Source organism: Carassius carassius, chromosome 19 (genome assembly GCF_963082965.1).
Source record: "Carassius carassius chromosome 19, fCarCar2.1, whole genome shotgun sequence".
Taxonomy (NCBI): Eukaryota; Metazoa; Chordata; class Actinopteri; order Cypriniformes; family Cyprinidae; genus Carassius; species Carassius carassius.
The window spans coordinates 30,479,267-30,496,304 of NC_081773.1; the positions used below are offsets into that span (position 1 = coordinate 30,479,267).

Consider the following 17,038-nt stretch of genomic DNA (forward strand, 5'->3'; position numbering starts at 1 on the left):
TAAATCCCTGCCGCCAAGATGCTCCTCTCTCAGTCACGGATAATAGATGTGAAACATAAATCTATAGGGGTGGTTGGATTTATTCACACACTTTAAAATATTAATTTGAAGCTTCCTTTTCAGATTCTTACAGCTTTATCATAATAGGCTGTATATTAACTTATTGGGAGAAAACCAGTAGTTCTATGTGAAATCAGACATTTGAGCTCCCCTATATAATCAAAATGGCATAATCAATAACACCCCGCGAAAATTCGACTGTTAGATTGGTAGTCGAATCAGGCTCCTCGAATCAAAGCATCGATTCGTTGACTATTCGGGGTCACCCCTACACTGCGATATTTTGTTTTTCTGTGGTATATATTGCAATATTAAAAACAATCTTCAAATGACTTGAATAACTCTACTTGGGAAAAAAACAGAACAAAGATACAAATGAAAATATAGCTGCAAGCAGCAATTACAGGGCCAGGCACTCCAGCGGAAAGTTGAGAGCTAAGCATGGCATGGAGCATCACACGAAGTGCAACAATGAGCAATTAAACCAATTTTAGGATGATTGTAATTGAAATGGCTGAAAAATCATAAAGACAACCACTAGTGATAAGATTAAAAGGCCTATCACTTTTGACCAACAGGTGGCGCTGTAATCAAATCATTTTGGTGTGTTCCGTGTGAGATGGCAATAACACACACAAAGTTTGGTGTCAATATTCCAAAGCATTCCAGAGATACAGCCTCAAGTGTCATTTTGGCATTGTACCTCACATTCATCGCTGTGGTATGCGAACACTGTTTTGTCTATCGACACAAAATCCATAACTTTGTGTCAGCACAGTCTGAAGATCATCTGATTCAATTTTGGTGAAAATCGGACTAACGATTGATGAGGAGTTCGAAAATGTAGGTTTTCAACATAAATCAAAATGGCGGACCGGAAGTTCATGTTAATCTGTCATATTTGGTATCTATGTTGTCGGCATAAGCCAGGGAATATTTTGAGACCAGTATCGTTGCAATAGGCTAATGCATTAAAAAGTTATTAGCATTTTTTTAAGTGTAATTATTCATGGTTAATGAATGGTTTATTACTCTTGACCAATAGGTGGCGCTGTTACCAAATTTATGTGGCATGGTCAGTGTGAGGTGGTGATGACACATACAAAGTTTGGTGCAAATATGTCAACGCGTTGCAGAGATACAGCCTTAAATGCATTTGGGCACCCTTCCAGCAAATGAGCGCTAAATGAGAACCGTTTCGTATATCAACACAAAATCCATAACTTTTTGCCAGCATGGTCTGAAGATGATTCACGTCAAATTTGGTGAAAATCGGACTAACGGTTGATGAGGAGTTCGAAAAATAGGTTTTCAACAATCAAAATGGCGGACAGGAAGATTGGTATCAATGCTCTCGGCATTACCCACATAATATAGGCAGACCATTTTCATTTCAATAGTCTAATTTATTCAAAAGTTATTAGCATTTTTGTGATATTTAGTTATAAAACTCTTGACCACAAGATGGCTTACAAGACAGAAACTCAAAATTGTTTTTATTCTATGGTGGAAATGCTTCCGTATTCATGTATCTTTTGTGTCTGAGGAATCTTCATAGAAACGCTAGTGTGAAAGTTGATACCTAAATGAAACATTTTTGAGAAGTCTCCTGAGCCATGAAAGAGCACCATCCGAGCCCTTAGATCTTCCTCTACGTTCTCTACTGGCTTTCCACTAATAAATACTACATATCCGGTCCTTTTTACAGAGCTTAAATTAGCCCATTAATATACTGCACCCTCACTCTCCTCATCAAGACCAGAACAACCTGAGAAGATCAAAGAAAGCGACGTGTTGCAGACCCTCTGCCACAAACCAACCAATCTGACCACAGCCAACTGTGTCCACCAACACAAAAGAGACACACACACAGCTGAAACAACAGTGTTGCTGAAGGCACACACTGACTGCATTGAGGTCACCAGAGGTCACCACCAGACAGAAACGGCTAAACACTGTCCTCTGCTCCTAATTTATGACCATTCTGCTGTGGAAAACACACAAAGGTTTTTGATTTTGTTACAGCAGGGGACTTGAGCTAAAGATGACCACAGTGGCTACATTCAGAACAGCAAACTAACTAGGCATGAGTTAGACTACAGATTTTCATAATCAATTAACACCACATCATATGCATTGAACACATAAAAACACTCTCCAATAATTGTGTTATTTAATTATAATATAATTCATAATATATGTAAATAAACATAAAATGTATTTTTTTATACAAAAGAATCTCAGTGAATGCAACTATTGTAATAATTGTTGTTTGTTATGCTTTTGTAGTTAACAAAATGCGATTTTTTTATTGTAATATTATTATTATTATTATTATTTCCAAGTGTGACCACAATAGCATACAACAGTTTAAAATGTTTAGCTTCGGATAATGCATACTGTTTCACAAACTATTTTTAAAAACAGCAAACACTATAAGGTATACTGTACTGCGCTTGGACACTTGGATCAAATATTCTGCTGATAACATCACATTCACTAGTGCCATCACACCAGTCCTGCATTGCTCATCTCCACACCACTGTTACTGGGAAACTTCCCAGAGGTCAAACACACTGATCAATAGTTCACGTGTCCTTGTGACTGTTTGTGTAAGGTCATCAGCCTGTAAGTACAATAAAAACAAACGCACACGTCCACAGGGAGTAGAATAGTCTAATATATATAAGATAAATACATTTAATCATTTGCATTTTACTAGGTTTATTCAGAAATTATTACTTGCATCTTTAAAAAAAAACTTTTAAAAAATTGTATTTGGTGAAAAAAATAAAGAAAAAAAAGTCAAATGAGAAGACACTTTTTTTTTTTTTTTTTTTCATTTTTATTCTTAACAACAAAGCATCCACTACAAGCCACCCGGAAGGCTTTTCCTTTCACAGAAACATCCACAGAGAAAGCCCTATCTGGAGTTAATATCTGCATCAATGAGCCGCCAACAGCATCAGCATTGTGCAGCCATAACAATGGCACACAAAGACATGATGTGTGTAAAATGGAATGATAAATGAACGCTGATGTTGTTTAGGTCATAAATGGAATGCTCAAACTTCAATTTAATGCAAACTGAAATTCAATGCCAGCTCATAAAACAAGCTGAATTTGGAGATTATTGCATCTATGCAGAAAAAATATATACAACACACAGACAAAACAAGTCGAAATGCACAGTGAAATAAACCCCGATAGGATGATAAAGCCGGTCTTATATCATCATGAAAGGGTTTATTTTGCAATAATGATTTGCTAACTGCATATTCTTGTCTTCTCATTTTACATGTGACATCTAATAGTATTCAGTCACTTAGGATTGATTGTTCCTTGCATATGGATCAGCAATTCTTCAAACGATCGCTTAAATATCAGACTCTATCAATGGGACCAGAGCGATGTCTGACTGAATTTCCATTTCAAACTCATATGAATCTAGTCAAATCAAAACTATAAGTCACCATATTCTTGTTAAAGCACGCTGAAAGCCCTCCCAATTATTTATGAGGTCAAAGGGCAGAGGCTCAGTTGAGGTGCTGCAAAATGCCTCGGGCGAAACTGACCTGCTAATAATAAATGTAAATGTCAATTTCATGTTCAGATGTGAACCTGGAGATTATGAGGCATCGCAGGTGAACAGACCTCAGTGTTTCACTAGTGGCCTCATAAAACTGTCCCTTCCCATGGTGCACTGCAGTAACTGGAGCACATCTGTGTCACTGCAAGTCCCAGATCAAGGTTAAGAATGCAGTGATGCAAAAGAGTCTCTCACATCAAAAAAATTAACTACAAATAATCACAGAATTCAGTCACAAATGTAGATTTTACTAGACAATAGAATGGCACCGAATTTGGAAAATTTGGAATAAATAAAAAGCAGCACTACACAGTCATTCAAATTGTAATGTTCACTACAAGCCCCATAATTAATTCAAATAAATTATGACAGAAATATGTTATTATTGTATAGTAAAATTGACTTCTCAAAGTAATAATACAATTTACAACATTAAAATATTCTTTGTTAAGGAATATCACACAATTAGTATTTTTTCTGTCGTGCAGCACTTTAATAAAAAAATAAAATGTAAAAATGAAATATGTTCCAAAGGAATTATTTAATTCAAGTTTGATTACATAAAAAAAAAATGTATTGTTAACATTTTATGAATGCATCTATTTATCTCTATTTTTGATGATAATTGTTTTATTAAATGATAAACAAATACATCACAGGTAGATGAAGTACTATCAAGATCAATATCAATGAAAAAAATGTTCTTCATGTTTTATTTATACAGAAAACCTCTTAAATCAATAAATAAAATTACAATTGTGTTGTCAAGGAAATTTTACACTTTTATTCGATTACATATCTCGATTTATGACAAATTTTATTAAACAATTAAAATAAATAAAAGAATAACAAAAAAAATTGGGAAAAAATGTAAAGTAATTTTAGAGAAAAAAAAAGAACTATTAATAGTGTTCCTTGGATGCTTACCTCAGAAAACACCACAAATGAATCGTTGGGTCTGATTTAACAAGAACATGTAGGCTATTCATTCAGTAGCTCACAATGATTAAGAACAGTGATGGCAGCTGGAAATGTGACCTTTACAAGCCCGAGAGCTGATCAAAGACTCCCAACACCTTTAAAACTCAAACCCCACTACCGGAATACTTGAAAAACAGGATGAAAAAGACAAAACCACAGATATGTTTCAGATGTGTGTGGAAAGCCCTCAGATGTGGTGTGGATCAAAATGGAAAAGTGTTTAAAAAAGGCAACCTCATGCAAGCACAAAGAAAAAATGCATGATTATGTTCATGCCAGATACACTGGAAAAATTAGGCGCGCACACACACACACACACACACCCCTACTGAGCTTATAAGTGACCAATTTGGAACGTTCTACATAAGCAGAAACTATTGATGTTGCTTAACTAATAATCATTAAGTAAAACTATTAAAAAGTTTTTTTTGTTGTTGTTAATTTAAATATAGAAAAGGTATTATTTTTTTCGCCATTGTTGTTTTGGTTTCCACTAACATTTTTATGACCTTTCCCGACCCCGCCCCCATCTCTCTCCCACCGATTTCAGCACCCGGATGATGACGGAATAAATGACTGCTCATATTCCAGCAGTAATTAGCATTGATCAAGTTTTTTTTTCTCTCTCTCTCATCGCTATTGTTGTAATGTCTGGGAATCCAGAATGTGCATCCATCAACAGAAACATATATTAGTTGAACCCAGTTTGTTTTACGTGCTATTTATAGCAAACCAGCTAAACATACAGATGCTTTCTCAGAATTAAGTTGAACCGCGGTCCCAGCGCGTGCCGAACCGTGTGGGGTGAACCGAACGGTTCGGATTCTTTTCAGCGAACCGTGCCAGCCCTAATATATATATATATATATATATATATATATATATATATATATAACTTTTGTATATCGAAATGGATCATAAGCAGAAACTACTGATGTTGCTAAGCTAAGAAACTGAATTATTAAAGGCGCAATATGTAATTATTCTGCTTTAAAAATAGCAGATATCACTATATCTATGTTATATATATTTTTTAGTTCTGTACTTACATTATCCCGAAAGTTTCCACGAACTTTCAAATCCAGAGAAAATTATAGTTTAATTAGAAGACACGGCACGTTTCTTTATTTCCGTTTTGTCGCCCGTCTATGGCGTCATATAAACTTTGACCCCTCTAGTTTATCTAACTTCCTGCGGAACCGCCAAATACAAAGGTGAACAGAAGCAAAGACGAGACGAAGAAGAAAAAGTAGTAGCTAGTCTTGATCGAGACTATTATATTTTATATTTATATTGTTTATATTCGTATTTATACTTCAATCAATAACTTAGTTATGGATCATGATTATGCTTTGCCTGCACGTTCTGTGAAGCTCAAAAATACGGGTGAAATAAATGACCTGAGAAGGTTTTGGGACGAAGAAGAAACGAGACACGAGTAAATATTGGAGTTGCATTTCCAAGATAGAGAGAGCTTCGTGACAAGCTGAAACTACAGAGAGATGCTTGCATTCTAATAAACAGGTATGCATCCATTCAGCTAACTATAGCTATCCGTATATTTTGTGAAACGATGATGTCTTGTGTAAAACGCAGACGGACTAGCTCTCATGTAGAGTATAATGTAAATCTACATGTGTTCTATATCTAGCTGGATAAAGTAGCTTTTTTTAACATATATTGTGTTTTATACATATATTACTACTAGCTAGATGGAATATTGATTTGATAGGGGTCTGATAATTCATATATCTCTCCGTTCGAAAAGACGTGATTGTCAAAATACTAGGCTGCTGCTGCTGTAGGTGAAGGGAGACCGCTGACAGACCAGGCTCTTGTCTTCATGACAACAATATCTATACTTCATGTTGAACATAAATATAAAGCCTACTGATAAAGGACACCGTCAACAGTATTGACGGCAAAATAGACGATGTTTGACAGGTGCAATATTTGAAAATCGATAATTATTTATTTATTTTTTAAATTACATTTATATCTGAATTTATGTCAACCTATAGACTTCAAACATCAAAATGTGATGAATTAATATGTATTTGTGTACAAAATTACATATAAACATATTTTCCTATTATATTTTGCCTGGAAACGCTTCCAACACGCGTGCGTGTCACGTGAAAAATAGGCGTCGGTTCTATTTCTAGCAAGCACGCGTTTTCCGCGCGGCTCACACAGGCAGTCTACAAGCTCTAACCTATTAACCTGGGAGCCGAATTAAAAACTGACACGCCACGCAGCTGAGACGCTTGCGCCACGCATCCAGTGTGTTGCCGGCCTCAGTTTAAATGAGTGAGGAATGTGGGGAGCGACAGAGCGCGTGTTCCAATGAACAACAACTCCCATGAGCCTACGCTCTTTCCCGACGTCATCAAAGTACGTCCCATGTTATTATTTTGATTGATGACCCCTGGTGGCCAAAAATTCCATACTGTGCGTTTAAGTAAAATTAAAACTTTTTTTGCTCATTGAAATAAAGAAAAATTTAAATAAAACATTAGAAGATGTGACATTAGAAATGTGACAACTGCAATAAGCAACAAAGCACTAAAATAAAAACTAAAATTGAAAAAGTAAATAACCCAAATGGTATATTTAATAAAATCACATAACAGAACTCTTAAAAATGTAACTACTGTAAATTTGTAAATTCAAAAATAAAAGTGATTTCAAAATAATAATGAAAAACTATAACAGTGTATAAATACAACTAAACTACCACTTAAACAATGCAATAATATGCATAAACATACAGCACACACTAATATTGAATCTATTTTAAATGACTGAATTACAACTCATTAATATTATTATTATTTTTTTTTTCTTTACATTTGGGTGACGTATATGATGCATAAAGCTTGTTCTAGTGAATTATGGGCTACTCCCCTGAAAGATGTGACGCAAATTAAAGTATATATGGGGTGGTGTTAGCACAGTGGACAAGACGCATGCCTGTGGTGTGAGAGACCCGGGTTCGAATCCACTGTGAAACGCCAGTGTGTCCCTGAGCAAGACACTTAACCCCTAGTTGCTCCAGAGGCGTGCAACCTCTGACATATATAGCAATTGTAAGTCGCTTTGGATAAAAGCGTCAGCTAAATGAATAAATGTAAATGTAAATGTAAATGTAAAGTTGCATGGGTTTTTATAGTATCCCTGTGCTTTCTTAAAATGCTGCCTACGTAGGCAGCCCACTGGGATTTTGGAGCAGGCACAGAGAGAGAAAATAAAAGATTAAAGGGCTAAATCTGAGATTGGAGATTGCGTGGGATAATGGCTGTGGTGTTTGGCATCAGGGAAGAGTTTCCATGATCCCTTTCAAACTCCCTGGAGCACTGCTGCAGGCCAAACCGCCAACATTTACTCCTCTACTGTGCAGTTAAAAATGATCAGGGCTTTCTCCTTCACCCATTACTGTTACAAATCACCACGGGCCTGTAACATTTCAAGACGAGGCAGACAGTACGAAGTCAATTTTCCAGAGACGCTGTCTGTTAAACCTGAGGGTCACATTAGTCAAGAGCTCCGTTTGAGATCTGTTCCAAAAACTAGAGAGCTGCCTACCTAGACAGCACGTATAGGCACATTTCTCACAAAAGCTTCCAAAGCTGCCTTTTAAGACTACAATCAGATTAGATACTACATTTTGGTCAAATTGCATGTTGGTATAAATGTAGTTTAAATAGTTGAGCATAGCACTTGTAACTAGAGCCCGACCGATATGGATTTTTGGGGGCCGATGCCGATGCCGATATTAACTCGAAAAGAGCCGATTTATAAGCCGATATTTTGATTTTAAAAATAATCTGGATATTAGACCCATTTCCTATAAACTGCATTTACACAACATTCAATAGCAAAATATCTGCCTGTTCTATGTATGTGGGCTGTATAAACCATTTTCCAGAATGGACTATGTTAAAAAAAAGCCTTAGATTACAGTCTCAATGACTAAACAATTGCACATCAAAAGTATATATTTTTTAATGATCAAAAAACAGTCTGGTTTTAAATATTTAACACTTTTACTTTCTTCCAGTTGAAGCTGGTTTTAACAGTCTGTGTGTTTACTGTAAATAAATTATAATACTAAAGTTAAAGTATTTGCAGAAGTAGTCCCACACTTTGCTGCTACAGCATTCACCTGTTTCAGCCATCTGTAGGCAGAAAGAGAGACAGAGAAAGAATAAGCATGTGTATTAATAATATCACCATGTATCATTACTCATGTCATCATTAGAATTATAATAATAATAAACTTGGATCTCCTACATAGGCAAAAATGAGAAATATATATATATTTTTTTATTTGTCAAGCAATGGCTTGGTTTCAGTTTTGATTAGGGCTGGGATAAAAGATTATTTTTTAAACGATTAATCTAACGATTATTTTTTCGATGCATCGATTAATCTAACGATTAATTTTTTCAGACCGATTTGATTTCGATTATCTCCCCATTAATTGACTACTAACAATTTATACATGTTGATTTACATATCTGAATGAAAAAAAACATCAATTCCTTAACATTGCAATATATGTTTATTGCTCTTAAAATTACAAAGTAAAAGACTGACTAAGAATGCATTACTTTGCACTTGTTTAGAGATAGCATTCAATAAAACCTTGAAGCCTTGAAAACACATAGCTTATTGAAACAAGCTTACTGAACACATAGGGCCTAGCTTACTGAAAAAAAGTTCTTCTTTCAGATGAAAATAACAACAACTTGTTATATAAAAAAGTTCACCCAAAATACTTGTTTAGAGCAATTGAAAGAATACAGTAACCAATGTAAACTTTAGGGCTTTAAGCTAATACAGAGAGTGCTTTTCCAAAAAATAAAAATTAACAGTGGGAGCCAGCAGCCTGTCATGGAGAAAAAAAAAAAAAATCTCTGAATGCTCCACGTGAAACTTTGGCGTTCCGCCCTTTTTCTATCGTGTCTAATGACTTTGGTTAATATGCACGAGGGAGGGAGGGAGGGAGAGAGAGAGAGAGAGAGGGAGAGAGAGAGGGAGAGAGAGAGAGAGAGAGAGAGAGCGCAAGACAGCGCTCATGTAGTTTGAAGACTGTGAGTGCGCGAGCGCGCGTGAAACTTGGGTGTTTCGCCCTTTTTCTATCGTGTTTAATGATTTTGATTAATATGCACGAGGGAGAGAGAGAGCAAGAAGCGCTCGTGTTGTTTGAAGACTGTGAGTGCGCGCGCGCAACCGGGGCTCTCTCTCGTACGCGCCCTGTCAGGCGCAGCACAGAACAGATCACTCACCGATCAAATAAGGCTTTGATAGCCGCCAAAAAAAAAGAGAATCAATGCAGAAAAACCCCTGGATTGGTTATATAACGTTGGACAGAATGTTGATCCGGCCATCGCGTATATTCAGCGCACATAAGGTAAACGTTTTGCAAACGTTTTTTAGTGAAATAAAATCATCGATGACCTCGACGCATTGTCCCAGCCCTAGTTTTGATGTAAACAAGATCTTCTCCATATTGATTTTTTTTTTAAGTGGCTTCAACTGGATAGGCTAACATAACCTTATAATGCAATGACACATATATTGTCATCGCATCTCGTGCGCGTACACGAGGTGAAAGATGAGAAAGCAGATACTGCGTGTCGAGCTCGTCCGCCTTTGAAAGTTGTGTAGACAGCTGTGCGCGCGGCCAGATGGAATGGAACACGTACCAGGGCTCATAAGGCAGCTTTTTTAATGCACATCTAAAATTCATATGTGCATTCGAATGTGGATTTTTATTTTAAATTCGACGAATATTCGAAAAAAGATTTTTTTTGATAGCCTAAGAAAATCACCTATGCGATTTTTTTTTTGTTGTTGTTGAAATTTAATCGTAAACACAGCCATATTGAAGCCTGCAGTAAATGTTTTGCATTATGGCAGTCCACTCTGATATTGGTCTTTACCAATATATTGAATCTTTACATTCCTCCTGCCTGTTGTCCGTGGATTTACCTATATTTGGTGTTATTTGCCGTATTAAACTTTAGACATGCAAAATCGATTTTACAATCGATTCAATGAACACTCGTCATTCAAATCAAACTGTGATTTTTTTTCACAAAAGTGACAACCCAAGAAAGCAAAGTAAACGTTCTCTCATTTGTAAGTTGCATTGATACGTAGCGGTGGATGCCATTAAAACAGTACCTCATTTTTTTCTCACCTGAAATTCATGCAATAAACATGTTTTTGACAAAGATTTAAATTTGTTTGTGGTCTATATAGCCTGCATCAAAATGAGGTTTGCAATGATGCGCCCGAAGGCACGGGTTGAAGACCCAGTCAGTAACGTCACGATATGCAAATTTGTTTAAATTCATACCGACGTCATCGACATCACAAAAATATATATATATTTTTTTACATTGAAACTTGGAAAAAAAAATATAGACCGACCTACCGACCCTCTTTTTAAAAAAAATTACTGTTACTGCAAACCAAAATATTTTTAAGGATGGCCTGAGGTCAGTTTCCTGAACCAGTAGCCTGCAAATGCATCTGTGGCACAACGGCTGTATCTATAAAGCTGGGCAGTTCAAACGTGGCAAGGACAATCTGGCGCTTCTGACTCGCAGCTTGTAAATATGTTATTTATATTAAAATAATTTGCAAATGATGATTAAAACGTGAGTTTCGACCAGTGTAGAGTAGGCTTGTTGTTTCTCAGATCACAAATGCAGAAATGGTTTTATGTAGGGCTGTAGCTATCGAATATTTTAGTAATCGAGTATTCTACCAAAAATTCCATCGATTAATCGAGTATTGGATAAAATTAGGGCTGGGACAACGCGTCGAGGTCATCGATGACGTCGACGCAAAAAATACGTAGACGCAAAATATGCGCATCGATTCGTCGACCTGTTTTTATTTCTCTAAAAACCGTTTGCAAAACGTTTACCTTATGTGCGCTGAATATACGCGATGGCCGGATCAACATTCTGTCTAACGTTATATGACCAATACAGGGGTTTTTCTGCATTGATCTTTTTTTTGGGTGGCTGTCAAAGCCTTATTTGATCGGTGAGTGACAGTGACAGGGCGCGTACGAGAGAGAGCCCCGGCTGCGCGTGCACTCACAGTCTTCAAACAACACGAGCGCTTCTTGCTCTCTCTCTCCCTTGTGTATATTAATCAAAATCATTGAACACGATAGAAAAAGGGCGAAACACCAAAGTTTCACGCGCGCTCGCAGTCTTCAAACTACACGAGCGCTGTCTTGCTCTCTCTCTCTCTCTCTCCCTCCCTCCCTCCCTCCCTCCCTCGTATTAACCAAAATCATTAGACACGATAGAAAAAGGGGGGAACGCCAAAGTTTCACGTGGAGCATTCGGAGATTTTTTTTTTCTCCATGACAGGCTGCTGGCTCCCACTGTTAATTTTTTTTTTTTTTTTTGGAAAAGCACTCTCTGTATTAGCTTAAAGCCCTCAAGTTTACATTTACATACTGTATTCTTTCAATTGCTCTAAACAAGTATTTTGGGTGACCTTTTTTTATTGAATGCTAGACATCAAGTTGTTGTTATTTTCATCTGAAAGAACTTCTTTTTTCAGTAAGCTAGACCCTATGTGTTCAGTAAGCTTGTTTCAATAAGCTATGTGTTTTCAAGGCTTCAAGGTTTTATTGAATGCTATCTCTATACAAGTGCAAAGTAATGCATTCTTAGTCAGTCTTTTATTTTGTAATTTTAAGAGCAATAAACATATATTGCAATGTTAAGGAATTGATGTTTTGTTCATTCAGATATGTAAATCAACATGTATAAATTGTTAGTAGTCAATTAATGGGGAGATAATCGAAATCAAATCGGTCTGAAAAAATTAATCGTTAGATTAATCGATGCATCGAAAAAATAATCACTAGATTAATCGTTTAAAAAATAATCGTTTATCCCAGCCCTAGATAAAATGTGTTTTTGCTTAATTAAAGTGCAATATTAATTATGCAAGAGAAAATAAGACTCCTGGGTCTCTTAAAATTAACAACTAAGTTTCCTTTTTTAGAATTGTTTTTTATTTTTTTAAATCCATAGAATGCAATGCATACATCAAAAATAAACATTTAATTATTACCCATTGTTTCTCTGTCTGTACTTGCACTGTGAACAATGACATTAAAATTGACAGATGAATTAAGTGCATTTAAGTGCCATTCAGTTGGGGTTTTAAATAAAGCATTTTCTGAGATGCACATTAAACATTAAACATTAATTTAATTTATCTTGTAATTATTGAAAATTAACTTAACTTTTCGGTAAACAAAGGGGACTTACTAATAAAAATAAAACATGGAAGAAATGTTGTGTGATTAAACCTTAAAAAAATAATGTTAGATTTTTTTTTTTTTAGTAGTAGGCTATGTACATTCTGCTGAACAATAATTTTATTTTGACGGGTTGACGTACCTTTACAGTTCTGTGTATGTGATGTGACGCTAGTTTTACTCACGTGCGCTTCAGTGTGTGTGATAAAGGAAGGAGCGCTTCTGCTCCATTCATTAACACAGACACGCAGAACATGCAGGATTCATATTTAAATAGTCTGTTCCGGCTTAATATTTACAGATATTAGTCCATATCGTGATTTGATGTAAGTGCAATGACCTATTTCTAATCAATTCATTCCAAATTTGGCAAATTCCGTGCCATTCCGCGTTAAACTGTAAATTCCGTTTTTATGACTGGATTCCGCGATTCCCTCCGCGTTTTCTGCATCGCGGAAATCATAGGGCTCTAGTTGTGGTGTGCCAGCTCTATCTTGTAATGGAAACACGCCACGACGTTCTCCTTACGTTTGCCCGCGCCCTTAAATCAAAACACCGCTGTCTCTTTGCAGTATGCGACTTCGGACTCAGCGCTTGTGTCTCCTTCCGCTTTGTGGGTAACGTAAACGCGTTGTGTCACATTAAAAAAATAATTGCGAAAGAACCTGACGTGAGATTTAAAATAAATTAAAAGAGGCTTCGAGGCAGAGGAATTTGCCTCGGTCATTTTTTGTAATCGAGTTACTCGAGGAATCGTTTCAGCCCTAGTTTTATGTTTACGCAGTGCGATACGCAACGTGTAAAAAGTATAAGTCATTATAATCAGTAATTATGTCTCAACTGGATGCAACAATTGCCTAGTTTATAATGGGTTTTATTGGTTTTGTCTCGTATAGTGATGTCCGGATCACAAACTAATATTTCTATTTAACCGGATGTTCTTATTGAACTGGTCGAACCAGTTCACCGAATAGAACTGAATCGTTTGAAATGGTTCACGTCTCCAGAACGCACTAATCCACAATTACTTAAGTTATTCGATTTATAAACATGTCTTACCCTGCCTGGGAGACAGCACATGTTATGGAGCATAACATTTCTGTCACATGCTTGAGGCATTCAGCCAATCACAACGCACTGGATAGCTGGCCAATCAGAGCACATATCGCATTTTCAGACTGGTGAGCTTTGTAAAAATCAACTCGTTTCAGAAGGCGGGGCATAGGGGAGAAATAAAAATGTACATTATATGGAAAATAATGTGTTTTTTTTTTTTTTACCTTAAACCGCATAAACACATTGCATTAACCAAACACACAAAATAATGTTCTTTTTAGCTGCATCATATGACCCCTTTAAAATTTGTTTGATGATCTGAATATTTTAAGTAGAGGTCGAGCGATAGTGGATTTTGCCGATACACTGGCCGATACTGATTAATTAACCTTCAGTTTTAAAAATGGATACTGAACAAAAAATAAAATAGTGCTTTATTTTAAAAAAAATAAAAAAAACTACTGAACCATAGTAGTAGTAGTAGTAGTAGTAATAATAATAAAAGTAATAATAATAATAATAATGTTAATAGTAAATGTTGAAATTACCACACTCTAATAGGGCCTTATTAAATCCGTATTTTTTTTTTTTTATGGATTCTGTTTTTCTCCATTAAATTTTTTTCTCCACTCATTTTTTAAAGTTAAATTACAGTTTATTAATCATAAAAAGTTTAACAAATTACATGTTTAGGGACCTATGAAATTTTTTATTTTTTCCTCACCATATTTTTTATTGTTACCAAATTCTGTGTTTTAGATTGTCTAATTATTTGAAGTTGAACACAAAAAAAAAATAAATGTATTTATTTTTCTTAAAGAAAAATATTTACTATACAAACGTTAATGTCCTGGCAGTGACAAATAGCTTGTTTTATATTTTATTTAATTACATTAATGTTGTAAGTTAAGATTTACAAGAAATATTTTAACTGCTACAATGTAAAAGAAATACTGCTGTAAAAAGCACCTTATTTGTTTAAAGTGTTTGCAAACCAAATGTTATTGCACTTTTGTTCATATAGCAGTATTTTAAAATGATAAAAGTGCACAATACACTACTTTTGAATGCATTATTAGTTTTGTACATAATGCGATTAATCGCAGACAATTGTGCGATTAATCGCGATGAAAATATATACACACATTTTATATATATATATGATATATATATATATAAAAACACACATGGACCTAGAGGTTTCAGGTCTTTTCCCGACCCATTTCCCTCTTCTATCAGTGTACCTCTATAAAAAGGCAAAAAGGTCATTGTTTAAGATTTCACTGTGATAGACACCAACCAAAAAACTATTACAACAATAATAGAATATATATTTATTACAATTATACAAATATAATATACATATGGAGAGAGTGGCTTGAGGTATTTTTCCTGAACCCGTTTCCCTCTCTGTAATTTCACTAGTAAAGGAAATAATATCATAAATATTTAAACTTCTGGGGTGTTTAAGGTGCTCTGATGCTGTAAGTGTTTTTTGCACTCTGTGTTTGTCCCAGTTTGCATCTTTGCTTGCTTATTGACTGCATAAGACTGGAACAAGTGAGGGATCCATCAACAGGACCAATCCTCCGTTGATTGGCTGCGGGACATCCTCATTGTCAAGCCCTGCTCTGCATTCTAAGACAGTGTGAGGACATCAGTAATTCAAGACTGAATCTGAAGCCTTTCAGAACTGCAATGTGATATTCAGCAAAGTAAAAAAAAAAGCCTCCACTCCTCAAATTCAGACAACATGTGCTGCTATTCATCTGGAGTTTGTAGTGCTCATGTCCCAGCCGGCCTGGACGTAAATATGCCAGTAATTCCCCACCGGGACATCATCAAATGACAAGACAGCAAAGCGATTCCAGCCTCAGCCACATCAAGAGCTGACAAAACATGTCATTTCTCATTCAAGGCAACAGCAGAGATGCTGAAGAGCCGGAACAGCCCCAGTGGGATTGAGAGAGGGGAAATGGATAGACACAAAGGACAGACAGATCTGTGACTTGATTAAGCATTTCTGACTGGGAGACGGGGTGGGATTTCTGTCGAAATAATCAGAGCATCCCATCTAATAGGCTGATAACTAATACAGCAACAAAGGAAAAGGAACCAGAGGACTGGTCCTACTAAATCAGTGCAGTAAAAGCATAAAATATAACTTTACAAATGTAGGGCCTTATGATTTGTGCAATGCATAAAACGTAGACAGCATCACAGAATCCAGTCATAATAATCAAACTGCGATATGGACTAGTGTCTGTGAATTTTAAGTATTTTTAATATCGAAAATATGAATTCTGCATGTTCACCAAATTATATACACATTACAATATAATTTGCTTGCTATGGCCCTAAAAATTTAATTTGTTGAACTTTTAATTAATTGTTGTTAAATTGTGTAAGTTTCATGATTTCAGATCATTAGCCATAACTTTGATTTCATTTAAAAATTAAAACTAAATCCCAAAAAATTTAAAAGAGCAAATAGAATCCAAAAATCTGAAATAAAAAAAGGAATTTGGGAAAAAAGAAAACAAAATTCGGTAAATAAGTAAAAATGTATTTCATATGGCCCTAAAATTAAATTCTCAATAAATTGTTGCTAAATTATGTAAGTTTCATGAAATCAGTTAATTAGACATACCTTTTGATTTCATTTAACCACTAAAACTGAATCTCAAAAAATGTGAAATGAAAAAAAAAAACAGCTTTCATAGTGCCCTTAAATGTCAACAGCTGCATTTCAATGAAACCTTACTTAATTTTTGGTACAAATTCATCAGGACATGAATAACACTGTCATCTTAATAATAATAATTAAAAAAAAAAAACTTGACCTACAAAATATTAAAGAAAACATATTCAGTGCCCAGGATTTACAATGCCATTTTAATATATTAAATTTGCATACTAATATATATGTTTCTTATACATTTAATTTAAAATTTTTACATGTATTCAATATGCTATTTTGGCAACACCAAAATAAAATACTGAATAAAAAAGCAAATTAAAATGGGCTTAAAAATTTAATATTACCG

At 35.3% G+C, this 17,038-nt stretch overlaps 1 protein-coding gene across 3 annotated transcripts in view; it reads right to left on the reverse strand.

Moving 5' to 3' along the window:
* The window catches only part of tanc1b (tetratricopeptide repeat, ankyrin repeat and coiled-coil containing 1b), a 201,634-nt gene that overhangs the window by 151,177 nt on the left and 33,419 nt on the right, over nucleotides 1-17,038 (reverse strand). The gene's annotated exons all lie outside the window — the stretch shown is intronic.